The 22,942-nt window shown below is 38.0% G+C and overlaps 1 long non-coding RNA gene across 1 annotated transcript; it reads left to right on the top strand.

Annotated features, from left to right (window-relative positions):
• The first annotated feature begins 112 nt into the window (after positions 1–112).
• Positions 113–20,731, top strand: LOC106004912. Its single transcript, XR_006609542.1, has 4 exons — positions 113–227; positions 18,097–18,228; positions 20,179–20,310; positions 20,546–20,731. It is a non-coding gene; the product is annotated as an uncharacterized LOC106004912 (long non-coding RNA).
• The last annotated feature ends 2,211 nt before the right edge of the window (positions 20,732–22,942 follow it).

The raw sequence follows: 22,942 nt of genomic DNA, 5'->3' as shown, positions 1-22,942 counted from the left end.
TTATTGGGGATTTTGTTTGGCTTTTCTTTTTACCTTCATAACCCAGAGAGTATCTGGCACAGGGTGGATGCTCAACTGACTTTGTATTACCTGATTCCTGTTCTAGGACAAGTTCACTGAAAACACTTCCCCTTGTACTCTTTCCCTTCAATACAACACCTGGAAGGCAGGAGTGGAATAGGAGGGCTTCGACATGGTGATCTTATGGAAATACCAGAGCCACTGTTGTGAGTAGGGGGTGCTCTCAAGTCTTTATTTTTTTTTTTTAATCTAAAGCTGTCATCGTAAGTAGTAAACTTTTGGAGCCATGTATGCAAAAGGAAATTCAATTCAACCTGATTGAAACAGTAAGAGGACACCCACCAAGAGGAACAATCATTCAGCCCCCAACCCCACAATGCCTTTATTTTTTTTTTATTTTTTTTTTAAAAGATTTTATTTATTTGACACACAGAGAGAAATCACAAGTAGGCAGAGAGAGAGAGGGGAGGAAGCAGGCTCCCTGCAGAGCAGAGAGCCCGACACGGGGCTCGATCCCAGGACCCTGGGATCATGACCTGAGCCGAAGGCAGAGGCTTTAACCCACTGAGCCACCCAGGCGCCCCCCCACAATGCCTTTAGTTCACAAGTTCTATCTGTACCATCCTGTGCGGTGCTGGCTTCATCTTGAGAGGTGCTGGCTTCATCCTGAGAATGCTTCCCTTTGTGCTCTTGGAGTGGCCGACCAAGGTATTGAGGTCACGAGTGTTTTAGTTAACATCCAGCATGAGAGAGGGAAGCTTCCTGAAGCCTTCTCAGCAGATCTGTGAAGAGCTTCTCTGGAGCCCTACAGAAATGTTTACATCATTTTGGTCAAAATAGAGTTCTGTGCTCACACTTGACGCAACTACTACTAAGGGGAGGCCAGTTCCCCGTACACAATCCCGGTCTATTCACAAGCAGACGAGAATGTGGTCACCTTTCTCTCAAGTTATGTGGATTACATCAAGGAAATCAGAAATCAGATCAAACTCAGACTCTGGTTTCCCCGGGGGTAAGGAAGAATGTCCGCTAATCAGGTGGTGAAGAATGTTCAGTATATTCTCAAACCAAATTCATAAAGCAAAGAGACAGCAATAATCATGGCAGGTGAGAAAAGCATTTTGGTGTATTGTAATATACTTTTTATTTTCTGTATGCTCTGTTTTGACATCTTGGAAAACATTTCTACCTGGGGAGAGGTTGCCCCTTGGGAAGACAGCCAATTCTTAGAGATAGCAAAGGATCCAGCCTGGGGCATGACTTTGAAATGCAAACTAACCCAAACTGAAGCCCTACCTCTTCTAGCTAGCATACACCCCAGAAGAAAATAATCCTCTACTTTGATCATCCCAGGACTGGGTACCACTGGGTATTTTCCTTCCCGTGAAAATACCAGTAAAGGCTCTGGCCTAATTCTTTCCCCTCACTCTTGTCTTCCACTTCCTGGCCACACTGGTGTCTTTCCTTATGTGGCCTTGCCTGGCCTGGCATGCCTCCTGTCTTGGACCTATGAGTATAAAAATCTTTGTTTTCCTGAATCTCTCCTGTGTCTCCTCTTGTGGCTGCACTTGGCAGACCATTGCATTAAAAAAATATGAAACACTGGGCTTTTCCAGAGAGTGAGAATTATGTGCACACGACTACAGGTGTACGTATAGTTGTTGCTTGGGCCTTGGTTAGTTTATTGCTCCAAACTACTCTCTTTTTAATTTAATTTAATTTATTTATTTGAGAGAGAGCAAGAGGGAAAGAGCACATGTGATGGGGGAGGAGCAGAGGAAGAGGGAGAAGCAGACTTCCCATGGAGCGGGGAGCCTGACCCGGGGCTCAATCTCGGTTCTCAATCTCGTACTCTGGGATCATATCCTGAGGCGAAGGCAGATGCTTAACTGACTGAGGTCCTCTGGGACCCTGCTCCAAACTGCTCCTAATGAATGAATGAAGTCTGAATGAAGCAGACTTTCTTTTTTTTTTCCACTCCCGGGTGCTAAAGGTAAAAGTACAGGTTTTTAAAAATATGTTTAATTGTTTTCCACTTCTAGCTTGTCGGTGAAGTAAATTAAATATGGATTTGTATTTAAGAGTGATTTGGCTTAAAATCCAAACTTTACTACTTATTAACAATATGCCCTTGGTGGACTTAACTTTTTCCTGTTGAGGTTTGTGTTTTTATTCACTAAAAAGATCACTCTAATGCTTCCCGCAGTGGCAGTTAATCCAGATTGTGTGAGATAGTGTGTATAAAACACCTGACTTAAAGTAGACAGTCTGTCATGCAGCTCTCTGTCTCCTCCCTGCGAGGAAATGTCGAGAATATCTAAAAGTTTACAGCTTTCCACAAAGAATTGTAAAGAAATAGATAGACAACCCTTGTTACTAGATTATAGGTCATAGGATTTATTTAATTCCTAAGCTTCTATCAACAGAGTACCAAACAGTAAATAATCATTTTCAGTTAATTGGTTTGATTCCTTTCTTTCTGTGACTCTATTGGGAAAATAAGATAACCCACTCAGTCTATGGCAAAAGTTCAGCCCTTAATTCTAAATTCCTACTACACTAATCATGAAAATATTTGAAGGCTTCAAATAATACGATAAATACGTTAATTTGTCTAGTTTACGTCTCTCACATTCTCATACTGTGTTTGAGAGCTGAACTACCTTGTAGCTATATTGGTTGGAAAAAGTTAGGGTGCCTATGGTGTCTTAGGAGATTTAAGATGGATTTTTAACAGAATGACTTTTTAAACATAGTATCTCTGTGCTCACTGCCTCTTCCCAGACTCTTGCCACTCATTCACTGTAGACCCAATCTCCTGGTGACCACGATGACCCATGGGTATAAACTCAGCTGTCAGCAGCGTTTTCACAACCATTTTGTAAAATTAAAGCATTGTCCAAAAAAATAAATAAAATTCAGAGGAAATGGGAAAACCAAACTTGACATGATCCATCCATGTAAAAGCTAAATTTTCTATGCCTTTCCAAATTCTTCCTTCTTCACCTTGTTAGCAGAGCAAAAGCTAATCATGCCAGAAATCCCACACTCCTCTCTAGTACAACCTACTTGTTTTTGTTGTCAGGATGAGAAGGAAACATTCCCATTTTTTTAGGCACTCAAAACTCTGACACTATAATTTGACCTTCTGCCAGTATAAATGAATAGCTTTAAGATAGTAGCTATTTCACAAAATAATTAATTGGAAATCCCGGGCCAGATGACATTAGTGCCAGAGATTCCAAATAACTGAACCTAGTTGTAGGTCAACCACTGACCATGACAGGGAAGAGGAAAAGGAACAAAAACAAACAAAAAGTAGGTCCAAAGAGTAAAGACAACACTTTTTATTAGACAGTTCCTCATCTTTTAGAATCCCGTATAATGTCTAATGATTTCACTTTTCATGCCTTAGTCTGCCCTAGCAGCACCAACTATGCTTTCCTTGGCATCCTTTATAAACTATTCTAATCTCAGCGAAAGTTTCCTAGTGGAATTCTGTCTAGCACCCAGTTACACTTAGTGGAGCCAAAGTTCTCAATTCCTCAATCACTTGCAGCAGCCAGGGGTTCCTCTGACTGGCACACATGTTTTTCCCACCAGAGCCATGATTCTCTACTGATTTGTGCTGATTCTACACACACTTTTCATTGCAAGTATATATTTGGATCCAACCAGTGAGATCTGTTCAGACTCCAGGGACCATTAAACTTCATCATCTTGAAGTTCACTGGCGTGATTATTATTTTTAAGAACACTTAAAGTATGAAGCACACATTCCACATTTACTGAGTATAACTTTCATCACCAAGAGAATTTCCATATTCAAAATATGAGCTTAGAGTTGATCCATGTTTATGAAAGGAATTCTTCTAAAGAAACTCTCCAATTCAGTTGAGCAAACACCCTTTAATTTGTATTTTCTCAAAGGATTAATTATTTCTAAAAAAGGAGTGATTGAAAGATTTATTTATAGAGGTAACTTCATTTTTTTTTAATAGGCTCCATACCCAGTGTGGAGCTCAGTGTAGGACTTGAACTCACAACCCTGAGATAAAGACCTGAGCTGAGATCAAGAGTTAAACACTTAACCAACAGAGCCATAAGGATTCATGAATTTTGAGAACTCTAATATTGCTTTCATTATAGATATGAATCTTATGTTTACACCTTCAAGTTGACATATTAACCCAAAGAAAAACAAAAGTTTCTATTCATTTTTATATGCAATTCACTGAATAGTGCTGAAATGATCAAACAGTGAGTAGGAAGACAAATTGCAAAGTAATTTCTTAAATATGATTTATTTTAGTTATGATGAGGTTTTTTTTCTCTTTTAGGAAATCAGTCCCAGACATATCTCCACTGTCAGATCTATATTCAAAGGTCTGAAAAATGTCCTAAGTAGAGTGTAACTGGAGTAAAGGAAAAGATCCTTGTAGCAAAAGCATCAGCAACAGCAACAACAAAATTTGGTAATTAAAGGGCTGAAATCTGTCTTTTAGGTGGCAGCAAAGCAAAGGCTTTTGATTAAAATATATAGGTAGATAGACAATAGATAGATAGGCAGAGAAACATTTAACATTAGACCACATTAGTCTATTTTTAAACTTCTTAGTACTTTGAATTATTATTATTTAGTTGGGTCTTCTGGAAACATAAATAAGAAAGACCCAAGAAGTAATGGTTTAACTCAGGCCAAGCACATGTTAGGGCTCTGATGTGCTGATTTGTGTTTGTAGAGAAGCATTTCTTAACATCCTAATGCATTCTTTATTCCTAAAAGGATATTTGGTATATTGCAGGAAGCCTCCAGATAAATCTAATATTGTATAGGTAGGTAGATAGGTAATTGGGTGGGTAGATAGATTGGTATAGGCAGATGGATAGATAGAGTAGGAGAGAATTTCATTATCTTGTCCCCATATTCTTGGCAGTATTTCCAAAAGACTTTAAATAGAAGCATTATACAAAGTTTTTTTTTTTTTAATCCACAAAGTGAAAGGACTATGCTGCCTGGTCCCCTGCCCCGCTCCCTCCCTCGCCCTGAAACCGCTGAAGATGACATCTACACTATTTCAATGTATTTGTCAGTTACAATAGACAAAGGGTCTTGATGTGTTGCTGAATTTCTCTGGGGTCTTTTAAATAGTCTTCCAATAGATTCTAGAAGAAAGAAATATTTGGGGCATATGGTATAGGATCTTCTCTTCACACCGGTTTTGAGAAGCGACTGTCTTACAGTACTACTGAAATTAAAAAAAAAAAAAAAAAAAACTACCTAGGGAAAGCCAGGCAAATGTTAGTGCTAAATTGGGTTGCGGAAAAAAAAAAGAAAGAAAGAAAACTTCACCAGGATTGTCACACCATGGTACAAAGCTGTTTCTACATAGGCAGAGAGATTCTTATTCTTATTCTTCACCAAGATGAATAATTTGATGCCAGATCTAGCACTGTTTTTTTCTATCTGAAAACTCTTAGTAACAACTCAGATACTCTATTTTGTGCTGAAAAATCACTTTACCAGCTAGTTTGGTTCTATTCCATTTAATAATATGTTCATAGTGAGGAGATATTATAGATCATCTAATGCATTTGTAATTGTTATTTAATGATATTTTTATGATATAGTTATCTTCTAGATTCTAATCTAATTGTTACAAAATAAATTATATGTCAGCATATTATAAGGGTAAGCATGTTAAATGTTAATTTCCCTTACTGTTTTAAAATATTTTTTTCATATGTTAAACCAACTTGAAGCATTTATACTTCACCCAGAACTACTGAAATTTTTGCCAAGTAGTAATCTAATAGAAAGAAATTTTTAGTGGGTTCCTATGTTTTAATGGTTTTGAAATTAATCTTGGATGTAGTCAGTGAAAAGTAACACATCCGAAACTAGCACACCCTATCTGGGGCAGTGGAGAGCAGCAAACACTCTGGTTAAAATTAGTAACAAAATAAATGCATATCCTGATTGGTCAATCAGATAAATAGTCCAAAGGAATCCTTTCATCCTAGGTAAAGAGAGGGATTGGCTTTCGTCCTAGATAAAGAGAGGGATTGGCTCTGCATTGTTAAAGATAGTACTTAGAAACATATGTCAAGAATTCATTGCATACAACATGGCTGGAGACAATCCGTTTTATTAAAACAATAGTTTTTGTGACTTACAATTCTTTTATCACCTTACAGTAATCTTCCTACTGATCAATTGCCCGTTCAAATGCTGTCCACACATCCCCCGTTACCCCACCCCACCCTGCGAGGGCAACTTCATTTCTCCTAGAAGCAGCTTCATTTCCTGTTCCTGGGGGTCCTGAAGCACAGAGCTGCTTATGCTTCCATCAAAAGATGTCATTAATTTTAGGGTACTTGACAACCATGTTCTCTTTCAAAGACACTGAGGAAGCAGAGGGAGATTACTGGCCCCCTCCCTGCTGGTCCAAGATTTTTGTTTCATCTCTGGATAAAAGGTTCTGCAGAATAAATTTATTATGCATCTTTCAGTCTAGAGATCATGCCAACTTTTCCTTTCTAAAAGTGGTAGAGTTAGGTGCAAAGGGCATGGGTATTAGAACCAGACATAGCAGAATCAGATCGCAGCTCTCAGTGAGCCATGTGACTTTGAGCAGTCTCCTTAATTTCTCTAGACCTCATTTTCAACAAAATATGGGAAATAATTTAAGTTTCCTTTGAGATTGTTGGAATAATTACAGGAGATAATATTTTTAAATATCTAGCTTATTAAGCAGCACATATTAGGAACTTAAAAAAAATTCCACTTCCTCTCCCCCTTTCTGTTTGCTTGGTTAAAGTGTTAATATTATTTCTCCTAGAAAGAAAATCCCAATTTTAAGAGAATGTCATGAATTACGAATATAGAATGGCTTCTGTTTCCATAATGATCTGGGCATTTTTACCACTTAAGTGATTTTGAGCATGTTGATTTAATTCTCTGGAACTATTTCTTCATTTGCTAATGTAAGCAGCCTCTACTAAGCCTGATAGTTATTAAATTATATGCTATATTGTATAGTGCTACTCCTAGTGTCTGGAGTAATGCCAGGAAGTAGGCGTTTAACAAATGATTGTTTTCTCTACTGTGTCCCCCTCTTCGTAGAACTACTTACATAGCCGTAAATTGGCAATTAGAATAATTTTGTAATACAGTGTCATGACCAGTGTGACAGTATGTTTCAGAACTTATTCCTTGCATCTTCCCTTCCATTCCTTTTACATGCTCAAGCTAGAATGGAAGCGATGGCGTAAGTAATAGAAGACACAAAGTAGTAGGGAATTTTAGGGGGTAACAAAGATGCCAAAGAGGGGCTCCTGGCTGGCTCAGTCAGTAGAACATATGATTCTTGATCTTGGGGTCATGAGTTTGAACCCCACGTTGGGCATAGAGATTGCTTATAAAAAGTATTTTTAAAAACCCCAGAAGATTCTTGTGGATGGGATCAGGAAGTCTGAAATAGGGGCTAGGCCTGTGGACAGTGTAGGCTTGGGCAGATAGAGATGGAAGGAAAATGAGACGTAAATCATGTCATGCTATTCTTCTCCATAAAACATGTCAGTGGCTTGGACATAAAGTCATTGGACATATGTTGGACATAAAGTCAAACTTTATTTCATCAGATCAGACCTCACCTGCTTTTCTGACCTCTTTTCATGCTGTTCTTCTCTGCTTCTTCCACTAATCCAGCTACACTGGCTGGCTCTCAGTTCCCATACATGCCGTCCTCAGTCCCACCTCAGATGTTGTGTAGTATCTGACCTCGGGGGTGGGATGGTTACCCCATATCGCGATTGTGTTGTTACACAGGTATTGTACTTGGGAAAACTGACCAAACTCTACCCTTAATTTAAGTGTATTCTGTTGTATGTAAAATATACCTCAACAAAGTGGATCAAAAGAAAAATGAACCCATATTAAGTTACAGATATTAATAATAGAATAGAATTGATCTCACAACATTTAAGAAGAATTTTGCAGGTATTTATCAGTTTTTAAAATGCGTTGGTAGGGGCACCTGGGTGGCTCAGTGGGTTAAAGCCTCTGCCTTTGGCTCAGGTCATGATCCCAGGGTCCTGGGATCGGGCTCTCTGCTCAGCGGGGAACCTGCTTCCTCCTCTCTCTCTGCCTTCCTCTGTGCCTACATGTGATCTCTGTCTGTCAAATATATAAATAAAATCTTAAAATAAAAATAAAATAAAATAAAATGCGTTGGTAAAATTCAACTTTGTTAGTATTTAGAAGTTGGTTTTTCCAGACTTCAAACTTAAATAAATGAATGTGAGTTATAGTCTGAAGGAAGTGGAATTTGGCGAGGAGCAGATAGCATGAACTAAAACTGGGCGGTGGCCCTGAAAATTCAATAGGGAGCTATCACAGACTTCATCTACGATTTCCATCCAGGAACAGATCCAGACAGCTGGAGACTGTGTAGGGGGCCTTTAAAATATAGTTACAAAACTGTCTTTTTTTTTTTTTAACTTGATTTGAGTTAAATTTCTTAGGTTAGATCCCAGTTCATCCCAGCAAAACAAAACAAAACAAAAGGAAAAAATCTTGGCTTTGCTCTTATGATTCGGGGAGGTATACTTGAGACCGTTTCCAGGATACTAGCAAAGGAAACCTCTTACAATCCGCTCTGTGTACAAATAAAAGATATCCTAAAGAAAATAAGCTAAGATGTTATAAGGAAAGAATATACTACTGAGAAGAAACCGAGCTGTAAGAAAAATGAAATTACCAGGGGTGTGTGTTTTTTTTTTTTTTCTTCTTCTTCTTCTGTTGTGGCCTTGATGAAAAGGAAAGGGAAGAATTTGTGCAGTTTTTTCACTACCCCCCAGGTTTTTAGAATTATGTAAGGATAATAGTATTTCCCCACCCGTCCCCTGAGGAGCCTTTAAGACTAGCATCTGTGAGGTGCATTTCCTAGATAAATGCAAACTGCCCTTTGACTCTCTTCAAGATAAGAAAACACTGACCCTTTCAACCAAGTTATTTATGACATTCACATAATGTGAAACAGGGCTTAGACCTGATGGGAACGCCCAGAAGTGCATGGACTGAAGGCGGTTAAGATTTCCCTCAGCTACTATCCAGGAGAGACCGCCACACAAGTCGAACAAGGCCCAAGGCTCATTAAGAAGTTTGATGAATTTAATACAATTCAAATTAAAGAAAATCTCAGGGGAACATGTTTAGAAAAGAAAACCAGATGGGGCTTCAGTGTAGAGCATCCAGGAAGCAAGTGTGGGATGCCCTCTAATCCTGGGGATTCTGGAAACATGAGAAAATGTGATTTATCTTCTTGGCGAATTAACATGCAAAATGTGTTGGTGGCATTAATATTGAGTTTCAGATTTCATAATGAAATTTTCCAGATTGTGAAGAGGAAAAAAAAAAACCACTGGATACTAGAAGAAGTAATGTCCCCTTCCTACGAGACCTGCCAAAGTAAAGGAGAATCAAATGAAAGGAAAGAAAAATGCACCCAATATATCAACACTCGTTATCAAGTGGAAGATGTCAGGATGTGTACTACCAAAAAACTAGGACAGATCTGAATGTCAACTTGCCCAGTGGCTGTCCTTCCCTTTTCTTAGGAAGGAATAATAATGTAATTGATGCCCTTGTGCCCTGGACAGGAGGGATTCTTTCAACAAAGAATGTAGAAAAAGAAAACAACAATCCAGTTTACATTAAAAAAAAAAAAAAAAAGACTTAAAGTTTAAATATAAACCCAGAAATAGTCATTCTGCAGTGGTCAGATTTAGTCATGGTGGTGTTAACATTTATGAAATGAATATCCCCTGGGCTTCAGGACAGGTAAGATCCAGTGTTTCTTTCTAGTCAGACAAGGGCAGCTAACTTAGAGAAAATTATGGAAGGTTTTTGGTTTATTTTGTTTTGTTTTTGCAAAATCACATAAAAACATTCTTCAAAGTTAGCATTGATCATCTGTATTACTAATGCCTTATTCTGAAAATTTTAGTGAAGTTTAAAACCAGGATAAGTATTACCAAGTAAAAAGAGAAGTGATCTAAATCTTCACATGTGCTCCCTTTACCAGAAAATTCAAAATAGCTAAAAATTAAAGTCACCTGAAATTCTTTTTTAAAAAAATTTATGTACTTACTTCAGAGAGAAAGAGAGAGAGGCAGGGAGGACCAGAGGGAGGAAAGAGAGAATCTCAGGCAGACTCCTTGCTTAGTGCAGAGAGCAATGCGGGGCTTGATCTCATGACACCGAGATCAGAATTGAGCCGAAGTCCAGAATTGAATGCTTAACTGACTGAACAACACAGCTGCCCCTAAAGTCACCTGAAATTCTACCACTCAAATAAAGTCATATAAAAAGAAAGCTATCACAAAGTAAGGTCATATTCCACATCTAATAGTACAATGTGCTTTTCCCTTATAAATAATGAATAGGTTTTCATGTCAAAATATGCAGATTAAAATAATAACTTTTTTTAAAAGATTTTATTTGTTTATTTGACAGAGAGAGAGAGATCACAAGTAGGCAGAGAGAGAGAGAGGAGGAAGCCGGCTCCCCACTGAGCAAAGAGCCCGACTCAGGGCTCAATCCCAGGACCCTGAGATCATGACCTGAGCCAGAAGGCAGAGGCTTAACCCACTGAGCCACCCAGGCTCCCCTACAATTATAACTTTCAATGGCTGCTTAGTGTGTTATCTAAATATACCATGATTGAGCCACTAAATATGCCATCTTAGTACATTTATGTTGTTTCCAGTTTTTTCTGTGCTTAAAAACAGTACTGGGGTGAATATATGCAATGATTGGAACAATTAGTGTGCAGTTTAATTATATTTCTAGGATTCCAGAAAAAAAAATTAGAGAATTAAGAATAGACCAAACAGTTTTAATTTCCTGGTATGTAATATGTAATGTATCAGAATGCCATTCTGTCTCATAGTTCTTTATCCTCACCTATTGGCATAAGCCAGTAATGGAAATAAGAAGTATTTAGAGAGCAATTAGAACACAGGAAACCTAGAGTCACGTATAACAATCCTAATAGAAACCTAAGAAAAGATTTGTGTCACATTAAAAAAAAAAAGAGTAACTCAGTTATAGCTCATGAGTGAGTTAAATGAGAAATTAGGGATGAACAGAGGTTATTGAAGGAAAAATGGTCTTTAAAGGAAAGCAAATGATACACAAACTATGGCAGATTCTCAGCTAAAAATAAAGTTGTACTGAGTAAGTAAAGATTATTTTCTATAGTGAATTAAAAGACTAGATCTAAATAAGTTATCAGGGACCCTGGTGAAACTTTTGGCTACAGTGTGCAAACTGTCATACTAAGTTGACTTGCGGTAGCAAAGACTAATGGTTTCCAGTGCACGGTATCCATTGGGAGGAAACTGGAAGCAAACCTGGGAACTTCAGAGTGGTGATTCGTATCCCCATGTTTGTCAGGATGGCAGCACCTGGAAAAAAATGATAGAATCTCAGGTTCCTAGGAAAATATAACTTCGGGGGAGCTGTGAAACATGGCTTAGACAAGGGGAAAATAATGCTCCGCTGATTAACTCAATCACAATTGTATGTTCCTATTGATCAGACCTCCAAAGTAATACATCCTGTCCCCTCCTTTTCTTGTTGTTGCTGCTCTGATGGCTTAGAGCATTGAACTAGATTTTTCAGATAACCTGCAAACCATTCCTTTCCTAGGACATTCTTTTTTTTTTTTTTTTAAGATTTTATTTATTTATTTGACAGACAGAGATCACAAGTAGGCAGAGAGGCAGGCACAGAGAGAGAGAGAGAGAAGCAGGCTCCCCCCCCCCCCCCCCCCCCCGCTGAGCAGAGAGCCTGAATCAGGGCTCGATCCCAGGACCCTGAGATCATGACCTGAGCCGAAGGCAGAGGGTTAACCCACTGAGCCACCCAGGTGCCCCCCTAGGACATTCTTTATTTCACCATCAGTATTATGTCTCTGGGACATTTCTTACTATTTCCTTTGCCTACTGGCAAGTGTTCAAGTGCTTGGAGTATTGAATAAAATGGTTTGAAGATCTCTGCAGCAGTGTCTCTTCTGGTCATATCGTGCTCCACAGCTCCTTCCCAGAAACACCAGACAGCCTACACGTAAGTCACTACACCACACCACACGTAGGTCACCACACTGCATGTAGGTCACGTAGGTCACCGCACGTAGATCGCTGGTGCGTGCCTTCTCGTTTGCTAGTCCTTTTCTTTTCAGAATGCACTTCCTGCCTTTTGAACACTAAGTGTATTTTCTTTGAAGACTCTTCTTAAGTGTGTACCTCAATTAAACCCTCACGGACCTCCCTCCAATATAGAATTGAGATTGGTCCCTCTGTCCTCTTCATTTGAGCGCTTTGCCAATTGCCAAGATAAAACTTCTTGAACACTAAATGGCTTTTCTTCTGTGTGCCCTTATGGTGTCTTATAAAGCCTGACACCTAGCAGTTTCTCCACAAAGATTATTAAATAAATCAATTTCTTCGATTTCTCAGAGGTGATATTGAAAACAAAACAATATAATTCTATTTCTACTTTCAGAAAGACTTTATAAGTGTGCATCCTATAGGTGGTCAAGGAATTTTAAATAATGGGTTTCCTTGTTATTATGGAAAATGTTTTGTCTTAAGTACGGAAATGGCTTAATGACAGGAAGCAATGTGTAGGAATAAATGATCATCTCTCTACTTAGAAAAGTGCTAGTGTCAAGATTCCCTAGGGACTGATGCTGGAACACAGTCTCAACCAACATGTCAAATATGTTGCCTAGAAAAAAAAAAAGAAAATCCTCTAAGTTTTCTTTTTTGTAACTGCCAGTTTCTTCTGCCTGGTGAAATACTGAGTTGACAAGTATAACATGTGAGAATATAATGAAAGCAGTGAAAATAAAAAATAGTAACACTTGACTTTGATGTAGAAAAATAAAGATAATCGAGTTAAGGAAAAGTCCATTTATCTAGCTTCTTTTGAGTACCTATTATATACAAAGTCTTACTCTGAGAGTTGGCTACAGAGCTGAACAAGATTGAGTCACTGTACTTACTTTGATGTGTGAATTCAGAGAGTAATCAATGTGAAATGTATTAAGCTTTAAATCAGCAACGTTATATAGCTACTTAGAAGAGTAAGCGATAATTTTAAGTTGGAGGAACTGGGAGCTTCATGAAAAACATGTTCCTTGAGCAACTAACTTCATGATATCTATGTTATTTTTCAAATCTAGAGATTAACAAAGAAGGTGACTCAAAATGAAGAATAAACGAGAAAGAAAGATCAAATATGACTTCGTAAATGCAACTGAGGATGCCTGAAAGGAGCTAATCGACAACAAAAAGAGGATATGCAGAAAGTTGATTGAGGACAGAAAAGGGATGAGTTAGGTTTCAGGGAAGATAAATTTATAAGGTACTACACTGTGAAATATAAATTATAGTCTAAGGAAAAGATTGTAGTGTCTGGAGAACATTTCAGAATATTGCTGCAGTCGCAGCAGCATCCAAAAAACCATGCAATTATGCATTCTAAATTTTATTGGAAATAAAAACTTTTATTGGCAATAAACTATTTTATTAGAAATAAAGCATTCAGTGGGATTTAACTGTCATATAAAGCGATGGTGTTACTATACTCTGATAAGTCTTACATTTTCAGCCCTTTGTAGTTTATAAATTCTGTCATGCTCATGGCCTCACATCAGGTGAAAAGAAGCAGGTGCTGTCATTCTCATTTTAAGAACAGAAGAGCATAGCTCTAAGTAGTTTAGATAACTTTGTTCAAGTTTGCATCACCAGTAAGATAAAAATCCAAGGATAGAACCTAGATTTCCTTTGTGCAAATTCAATATGCTCTTACCTATTCTACTTAGCACTTGAGAGAGATGGAGATAGAGCTAGAAAAGGTCCTAACAAACATCACTGAAATAATCAAGGGACTATAAGGAGGTCTTTAGAAGGAAAAAAGACTTAAAAGGTATGTCTATTAGAAATCTAGCATGAAAAACATCAAGTTTTGTTAGTAATTTTATAAATGTTACAGATAAGGTGAAGATGGCTTTGATGATGAAATTCAGACAATTAGAACTGATGATGGAGCCCAGAACTTACAAACACTGCGTCTTTGGGCCACATCTGTCCTCTAAAGATGTTTTGCGTGATCTTTGAGGTGTATTTTAATAAAATATTGTGAACAGTTGTTGCAATTTTGAAATTCGGAGACTGTATAGAAAGACCCCTATTTACAGCTTCTTTTGAAAATCAGAAGGTCTGGGGAAAGTGGGCTTTGGCCCAAGAGAATGTCAGCCAGCCTGAATAGAGGCTTCACCCTTTAAATGAAGAAATTATTCACTGCTTCAACACACTATCCCCTACTACTAGGGTACAGTATTCACCAGGGGATCACACCCAGTCTGTTTCATACCTTCATATTACTTGGTAAGCATTTGAGTGTTGGCCACTGTTCCTGAATCTAAGAAATATTGGAAGTGCCATTTGATGCTAATGGCAGGCAAGTCAGTTACACCCCCTTTCAAACAACTTCTTTTGAGTATGTTGACAGAGAATGAACTAACTTTGAGACTTTAGAAGACACATTCTACCCATAAAAATGGACTTCCATGTCAATGGCAGAGCTCCAGGGGGAGAGGATTGAAATAATCCTGCTTCTAAAGTGCATGACCTTGGCTCTTTCTGAAGCCAAGTTTTTTTATTCTCCCTCGGATTCCATGAGATTCAGATTCATTCATTTATTCAATAAATATTTACTAATTTCTCACTAACTGCCAGGTACTGTGACAGTTGCTAAGGCAAAAATCAATGTATAAAGTGATCTAAAATCCTTGTCTTTACGGACCTTACATATTGTAAGAGTAGATAGAAAATCAATATAGATAAGTAAATACATAGCAGGTTTGGAAAGGAGTGTTGCGAATGTGTAAGGGATTGTAATTGTCTCAAGAAGGATCAAGGAAGGACTCACTGAGAAAGTGACATTTGAATAACAATTTGGGGGAAGGAAAGGAAAAACTGGAAGTATCTGAGGGAAGAGTATTTCAAGGAAAGAGATTTCCAAATCATTCCTTTAAGTTGCCCTTTGTGCTTATTAGTCCAAATTGTTTCCTGCTACTGGCAACCAAAAGACTTAAACATTTCGACCCATGAATAAGGCATGTCTGACAACTCTAATATTACTCAGTACTTTAAAACGTATTTTAATATGTCAGGGCAAGGGCTTCATGGAGTACCACAGGATTTAATAAGCTTAATATTTAAAATTCTTTTAATTATTTCTGTTAACTCTACACTGGACAGAAGATTTTCTTTTCTTTTGTCTTTAAAATACACAAGGAGCTGTGTAATCCGGAACAAACTATTATAACCAGAATAATATAAAATTTGGGCTTTTTCTTAAGTGAGGCAGGGGGAAATATTTTCACATTTATTCCTCATTTTGGAGATTTTTCTAAGGATCCTAGATTAATTACCATTAACAAGGGGGCGAGGAAACTATTATTTATTTTGTATTGAGCCTGAGCCAGATAATTTAACGTTTATTTTGCTTTATGACAAATCACGCACAAATGGGTAGATTGAAACTCAGGCTAAATAATCTATGCAAATGTGTACAGCTAAGGAAGAAAGCAAATCAGGATGCCCTCTCAGCTGATTTTAAAGTTGGGTTTCTGTATTATAAAAAAAAAAAGAGAGAGAGAGAGAGAGAGAAGGTTATTCTAGACCATAATGTGATCATAACCATCTAACCACAATGACAGCTACCTAAGGAGGCTCTTTAATATAATTACTAAGAATGAAATTCAAACCATATTTTGGCAGCATTATGTGATGATGCTAGAAATACAGGAAGGGGAGACTCGCAAATAAATTGCTAGTGAAAACAGTGTCTGTTTCTGACAGACAGACGTCTTCCTGCAGATTTACCTATGTACCATTGGACATCACTCTTCTCTTCCAAAAGAGTTCTGGAAGAGTCCCCCAAACAGAAGTTTCTCTATGCAGAAAAATAGAGCAACAAGAAAGGAGGAAGGAAGAAAGAAGGGAGGGAAGGAAGGAAGGAAAAAGAAAAGAAAAGGAAAGAAGAGAGAGAGAGAAAGAAAGAAGGAAGGAAGGAAGAGAGAAAAAAGAACAAAAACACCCTGTGTTCCCAATGGGTTCCATTGTGCTCAGGACATAGCAACCAAACCCTGCTCTCTGTGAAAGAAATGTCAGGCCCTGGTGCTTGGAGGACCATACAACACTCTCACATAACTGTGCTGATGAGGTGTCACCTATTTCCATCCAAAAGTTGTTGTAATATGATAATACCTTTGGGATAAGGCACTTTTCTGTCTATGAAATTATTGAATGCAGGCCTTATTCACCTCTCCCCATTAGGCTTGGATGCTCAGAATCTGACTTTAGGCTATGCAGAAATGAGAGGAGGCATCTAGCATATGAAAACCCTCCATCTGGAAAACTCCTTAATGGGAAATAGAGGAACTAGATGATCCAATGAGTTCCTCCACATCTTTAATTTCCATGATTCTGCCTAGGAAGTATTTTGGAAATTGTCTAACCCAAGGCAGATTCCACCGATTTCTGAAAATGAGGTTTGGGGGAGGCCACTGGCATTGAAACAAGGAGAGGAACTGTCCTTGATTGCCAGAAGAAGATGGAAAGCCCAGGGCTCAGACAGTGGAGATAATGGATCCCCCCCACCCCCAACCCCCTGCCCCCGACCACCTTATCTTGATGAAATAGCAGAAGAGGGGAATGGATGGACCAGGCTGCCAATTTGTGGATTCTTCTGGCAATGGACTGGTCACTGCAACTATCCTCTCAGTAATTATCTGTTAAGAAACAGACTCACTTTCCTCTTTAGGGCCTTAGGCCTGTTTTCACATAAAATAGAGATTAAGTAAATCCTTTTTGGTCCTCAGTCACTTCTGTAACTTCAGTTTCTACTCTGCTGGCTTGTGAACTGTCCATGTCCTTAGGAAATAGAAATAACAACTGGCTGTAGAAGATCTCAGGGTGGGGAAACCAGAAAGGGGTTTCTTGCGTTTGGAGAATAACGCATCTCACTGGAATAAAGGAGGCAAAGGAAGTGATCTGTATCATTTCTGAAATGTAGCTTAAAAGATTGAGAATTTCGCCTTTTCAACTCTATCTGAATTTAGAAATATAAAACATCAACTTCCACTACTTCGTCTTCATAGTTGCCAGCATTATTGACTCTTACTGAAATGACCATGATAGAACCAGTATTTCAAGCCACATCTGTCTTCCCCAGGGTCAACCCACACACAGGGCCACTTAAGATTAGACATAAGAGTCTCTCCATTTTCTTTGCCTGGTGAATAGGTTGTAGAATGACTGACGCAATTTTCTGTTTGATATTAATCATATTTTTTATCAGATTCTTTTCTTTATGATTTTTGAATACTTCCTGAGATTTATCAAGTCTCCGAGTACTCACTGCATTTTAGTGATCTTTTATGACCTGGATGTACAAAGACATTCTAGGCACTGACCCTGCCTTCCAGGAGTTTTATTTTTAATTCTTCCATTTTATGTAATCCTGTTACAGAAAAATAATCACTCATACATTGTTTATATTTCTTTAAAAAATTCAGTGATAAAATATATTTTCTATTAAAAGTATGATTTATCTCCTGAAATGGAATTTTTAGCTGAAAGTGACATTGACTTTTATCTAACCTGGCATTCTTAAAGGAATGTAAGTTAGGGCTTTTTGTTGTTGTTATTGTTTTTTCTCTCTGTTTTTAGCTCTTTGTGAATATCCAGCCAAAAAAACCCTCTCATCTTTTTACCTGTTTTCCATAACCTAAAAGAATTAAAAAAAAAAAAAAAAAGAATGTTCTTAGACAATAGAAAAACTGCAATTCAAAAATCAGTGAAGTATGTGAATCAGGGTCCTAGCTCTATTTTTGCTATTCATGTGTTGTCTTTCATGATAATAGAAAGGGGAGACTGACTGATTTTGAAAATATTAATGTACAATCCCTTAAATGTTCTTACTCTCTGTGGCAGGAGATATTATCTTGGTCCAGTAGCCATGTGCTATGATGAGTTCTCAGTGGCCTCTGCTTATCAAGGACCAACTCATTCTGATTGGTGTCTATTGAAGCAAAGAGCTGCTCTCGCCTGCCGGGACCTCATTTGGTATGTTAAGCTGTGTATCCCCAACATTTAGCATGTTGGAAGTCTCAGTACATGTATATTAACTTGTGACTGAATACACTGAGCCAATCAATGAAGTTTGTTCATCTAGCGACAGTGGTAGACTTTTTTTTCCCTGTCACAGCCACAAGCCATTCCTCAAACAGTGAAGACTGAACTGTATTAATATCCAATAAATGTGGTTTGCCCCTAGTTACACTTGTGATCTTGTGCAGGGGACATCTCTCTATATACCCTGGTTTTCTCCTCTATAGAGTGAGGGGAATTTTTTTAAAGTTTTTATTGATTTATTTGACACACAGAGAGAGAGAATGCACAAGCAGGGGGAGGGGTAGAGGGAGAAGCAAACCCCTCACTCAGCAGGGAGCCTGATGTGGGGCTTGATCCCAGGACCCTGGGATCATGACCTGAGCCCAAGGCAGACGCTTAATTGACTGAGCCACCCAGGGGCCCCTAGAGTGAGGGAATTAAAGCAGGTATTCTCCAAAGTCTCTTCCAATTATTCCATACAGTGATTAGTATGTGATGACATCACCCACGTTCTGGTATTACTTACAATGTTGGGGGCAGCAGACTTGCCATTCACTTCTCCTCCAAGAGGACAGGAGCCAAGTTTAAAGAGGCAAGTAGAGGAGAATGCAAAAGTAAGGGTTTTCTCCTATTCGCAGCCTGATGAGCTTTTTTTTGTTTAGGTTTCTAGAGGTGGACAGGATAAAGAGTGGAACTAAAATCATCAGAAAATACTTTTTGTTAGTGCAGGAAGTCTTTTCATTAGATCGATTAGTGGGATAATGGTTGGTTTTATTCACAGGAAAGACAGTGTTTTTCATATGCATAAAATATTAGTGGCTCCAGACCCATTTAATTTCTACACATCTGTTAAGAAGAGAAAAAAAGGAAACCTAATGATCTAACAGAAAAACACACTTAAGGCTAACATTTGGTTCCCAGACCCATCATTCCGTTTGCCAAAATGAAGTTATTGAAGCTTTCATAGTAATTGTTGTGACTGAGCAGAGCGGAGGGACGTATGCGCATTCCTGCTGCTATGTATACACATGTATTTGCACCTCACAAGCCCATATTAGAACCTGCTCTTTATTTCCTGAATGAAGCCTACATTAGTTAGTGATCTTCTGCAATATTGCTGAGAAATGGATGCACAATGTGTTCTTATTTAAAAGAGAGACAATCAGTAGACAGCGACGCAAAGCATTAAATTACTCTGCCCCAATTTATTTCTCAGAGCAGTTCTTGCTGAAAGGTCTTTCAGGAAAACAAGGACATTCAGGAAGCAACCCTCAGTCTCTGTGGACGAATGTGTTTATTGAGAGCTTGCTTGGTGAGAGGTGTACAGACTCCTGGACTTCGAGCTCCTGTTCCAGCTTTATTTCCTTCTGTTGGAAGCCTCCTCAGTTTCTTCATCTGTAAAGTGGAGCTCATAAGTGCAGATCCCATGAGATAACAATGTGACTGTAGAGAGAAACAGTGGGAAGGGCACTGAGAGGTCACTGTTAAGTCTAAACCAGAAAAAAGTTACTCTGTTACTGTTTTTACTTTTCACAAATTATATAATCCCCTTGGCTGTCACTAGGCAAATATGAAAATTACCTCAAAATTACTATGTTTTAACCTAATTGTAATGATAAATTCACCACCAACAACAACAACCAGGGCACTTGGCCCTGTCTTCACCTCCTGGTGACAACATACCCCTCTATGGGTTATGCATGAGATTAGCTACACAAATTGTGGAACATATGTATGCTTTAACTTGTTTTGCCATATCTAAACATTGCAAATGTTAAGTCAGGTATAAATCTGAACAAAGATAAAATACGGGTGCCAGTTTTTTGGTGAAATCTATCACTACCAGATCAGATGACAGTCTTGCAATTGTAATGTCTCTACTCTGTAATGTATACATTGCAGGGGAAAGTGGTCATTTGCTCCCACCCACATTTGTACTACTACTCCTTGATGGTGCTGGCTGGCCAGGATAAAACCACGCAGAGATGACACACTTGATGCAGGCCAACAAGGAAGGAAGTCACCATACTTCAGGTATTTCCCTTCCTACGCTCTGTTCCTCACCAATACAGGATTTGTTTTTCTGCAAAGATCTTTCCAAAATAATTAGGAATTAAAAATTGCAAATATATATATATAGATCTATATATATACATACATACATACCTCTTGGAAGCTTTTAATGACTGCTTTCATTAATAACCAATCACAGGTGAGAACTGACTCATCTCTACAGCCCAGTGTTGACCCGTCTCTTTTTTCTCCACAGACTATTTACTGCTACCCTTTACCAGACATACGTGATCAGAATCCAGTGCTGTGAATCATTCGGTTGGTGAATCTTACTGTTGAGGTTCCCAGCCTCCTCTGCTTATGCTACCTTGGCATCAAAAGTGCCCTGCTGATTTACTGGCTGAACTTCTCTAAAAAAAAAAAAAAAAAAAAAAAGAGAGAGAGAGAGAGAGAGAAAAAGAAAAGAAAGAAAGAGAAAGGGAAAAAAAAGCTCTCCCATATACCATCACACATTTATATTTCAGAGAAACTAAATCTAAGAGCATAGGAAGGTGAATAAGAATCCAAAGTGAGTAGAAAATAAATCCAGGTAAAATGAAAAATGTATCAATGGATAGTTGTCTTCTATGAATGTCCCCAGCCTGGCTTGTTTTGAGGTGTGCGGGGGAGAAGGTAAATGTGCTCATTCTGAAACTAAAACTCAAATTTGGAAGATTTTATGGGCATATGAATGATGACAAAAACTGACCTCATCCTTCAAAAGAATTTCACCTGGCTTTTTTCTAGGAGTTTCTGAGGTTACCTGACTTGTGTGTGAAATTATAACTGTTCACATTATGTCCACTTCCACTCAGTTTTCTCCTTGAAAGTCATGTGTCCTCATAGGAGGACATGAGGAAGACTGCTGACACTGTCACTGGGGATCTTCTGAAAAATGAGGGCAGTGTACCTCACCACCTTCTTCTGAATAGCTTCTTTAATAACACAAAAACATTTCCATGGCTAAAAGCAGGCTTGATGACTGTAACCAATACCGAGAGTCCGTTCTACATAACTCTACCTGCTTACTGGTCCTTTAAACAAATTCTTAAATATGTAAGTTTATCCAATTAATCAGAAAAGATAAAGTTTGTAGTAAGAAAATTTTACTTGACCTTATTAAATGATTTAAAACAAAAGTCATGGGACGCCTGGGTGGCTCAGTTGGTTAAGCAGCTGCCTTCGGCTCAGGTCATGATTCCAGCGTCCTGGGATCGAGTCCCACATCGGGCTCCTTGCTCGTCAGGGAGCCTGCTTCTCCCTCTGACTCTGCCTTCCACTCTGTCTGCCTGTGCTCGCTCTTGCTCGCTTGCTCTCTGCTCGCTCTCTCTCTGACAAATAAATAAATAAAAATCTTTAAATAAAAATTTAAAAATAAATAAATAAAATAAAACAAAAGTCATGAAAGATCTTTTTAATCATAAATGTGTGAATTTGACTGCTACTACTTCTAAACTCTAATAGAAGAATACAACATTTAAACCTTTTGGCAGCTAATTTTAAAAGAGAAACCATGTACCTGTATACACAGTAACTATTTAACTTAAGTGACTGATACTTTATAAAATAGATATATCAATGTATCCATGTTTGTCATACTTCTATACTTCCTACTTACTCAGGGTTAGTATAGAGTATATGATCAATAATGCTTACTAATTGAATTTTTTAAAATATATTTTTTTAATTGGCTGCTAGCTAAATAAACTAAATAAAGTGTCCAGTGAACACTGGAAAACTCTCTGCTCAGAGGCTAGAATTCCAAAATCAATTCATAGAAAGAATCCCATGTAACGTAAGACAAGAGACAAAGCTCATTAATTCCTATTGTATCTTTATGCCTAGGCTTTAATCAATAATTTACATCTTATTGATAAGAAACAATTCATACTATAGTGGTGTTTTTTTTTTTTTTTAAAGACCTGAATTTTCTTATAGCTCTGTTTTCTTAACAATCCTCAGCAATATTTTCCTGTGATTATCTAAGCACTGGCTCTTAAGGACTTCTGGGGAACAAAAAATGTTATTTTAACTTGAAAGATGCCAGATTCACTTACATATTAAGCAAGGTCCACACATCTTCCCCCTCTCCCTCTTAATAAAAAAAAAGTACAATTAAATAATGAGACTCAGCTACATTAAAGTAATAATCCAAGTAACAGGGAAGGGCTAGTGCTGAGGAGAGTCCAAAAAGTAACTTGTCTATATGGACCAATGTCTTTCTCTTACTGTAGTTTTTCCCAATATTTTTATTTTTGTAATCTACCTATAACATAAATTTTACTATTGCAACCATTTTTATATGTCCAGTTCAGCAGTACTAGCACATTCATATTGTTAATATTGTTAGTATCATCACCAACCATCTTCAAAACTTTTCCTCCTGCAAAACTGAAACTTTATGGCATTATACAACAATTCCACATTTCTCCCTTACCCTACGCCCTGGCAACTAGCATTCCACTTTGTCTTTAGGATTTTGACTATCCTAAGTGTTTCATGGAAGTGGAATCATATGGTGTCTGTCTTTTGGTGACTGGTTTATTTCATTTTGCATAATGTCCTTAAGGCTCATTTATGTTGTTGCTTGTGTCAGAATTTCCTTCCTGTTTAA

The sequence above is a fragment of the Mustela putorius genome, unplaced genomic scaffold (assembly GCF_011764305.1).
Source record: "Mustela putorius furo isolate JIRA1106 unplaced genomic scaffold, ASM1176430v1.1 tig00003845_pilon_pilon_pilon, whole genome shotgun sequence".
Taxonomy (NCBI): Eukaryota; Metazoa; Chordata; class Mammalia; order Carnivora; family Mustelidae; genus Mustela; species Mustela putorius.
The sequence above is the reverse complement of the archived record's forward strand: the minus strand, read 5'-3'. Positions and strand labels throughout refer to the sequence as shown.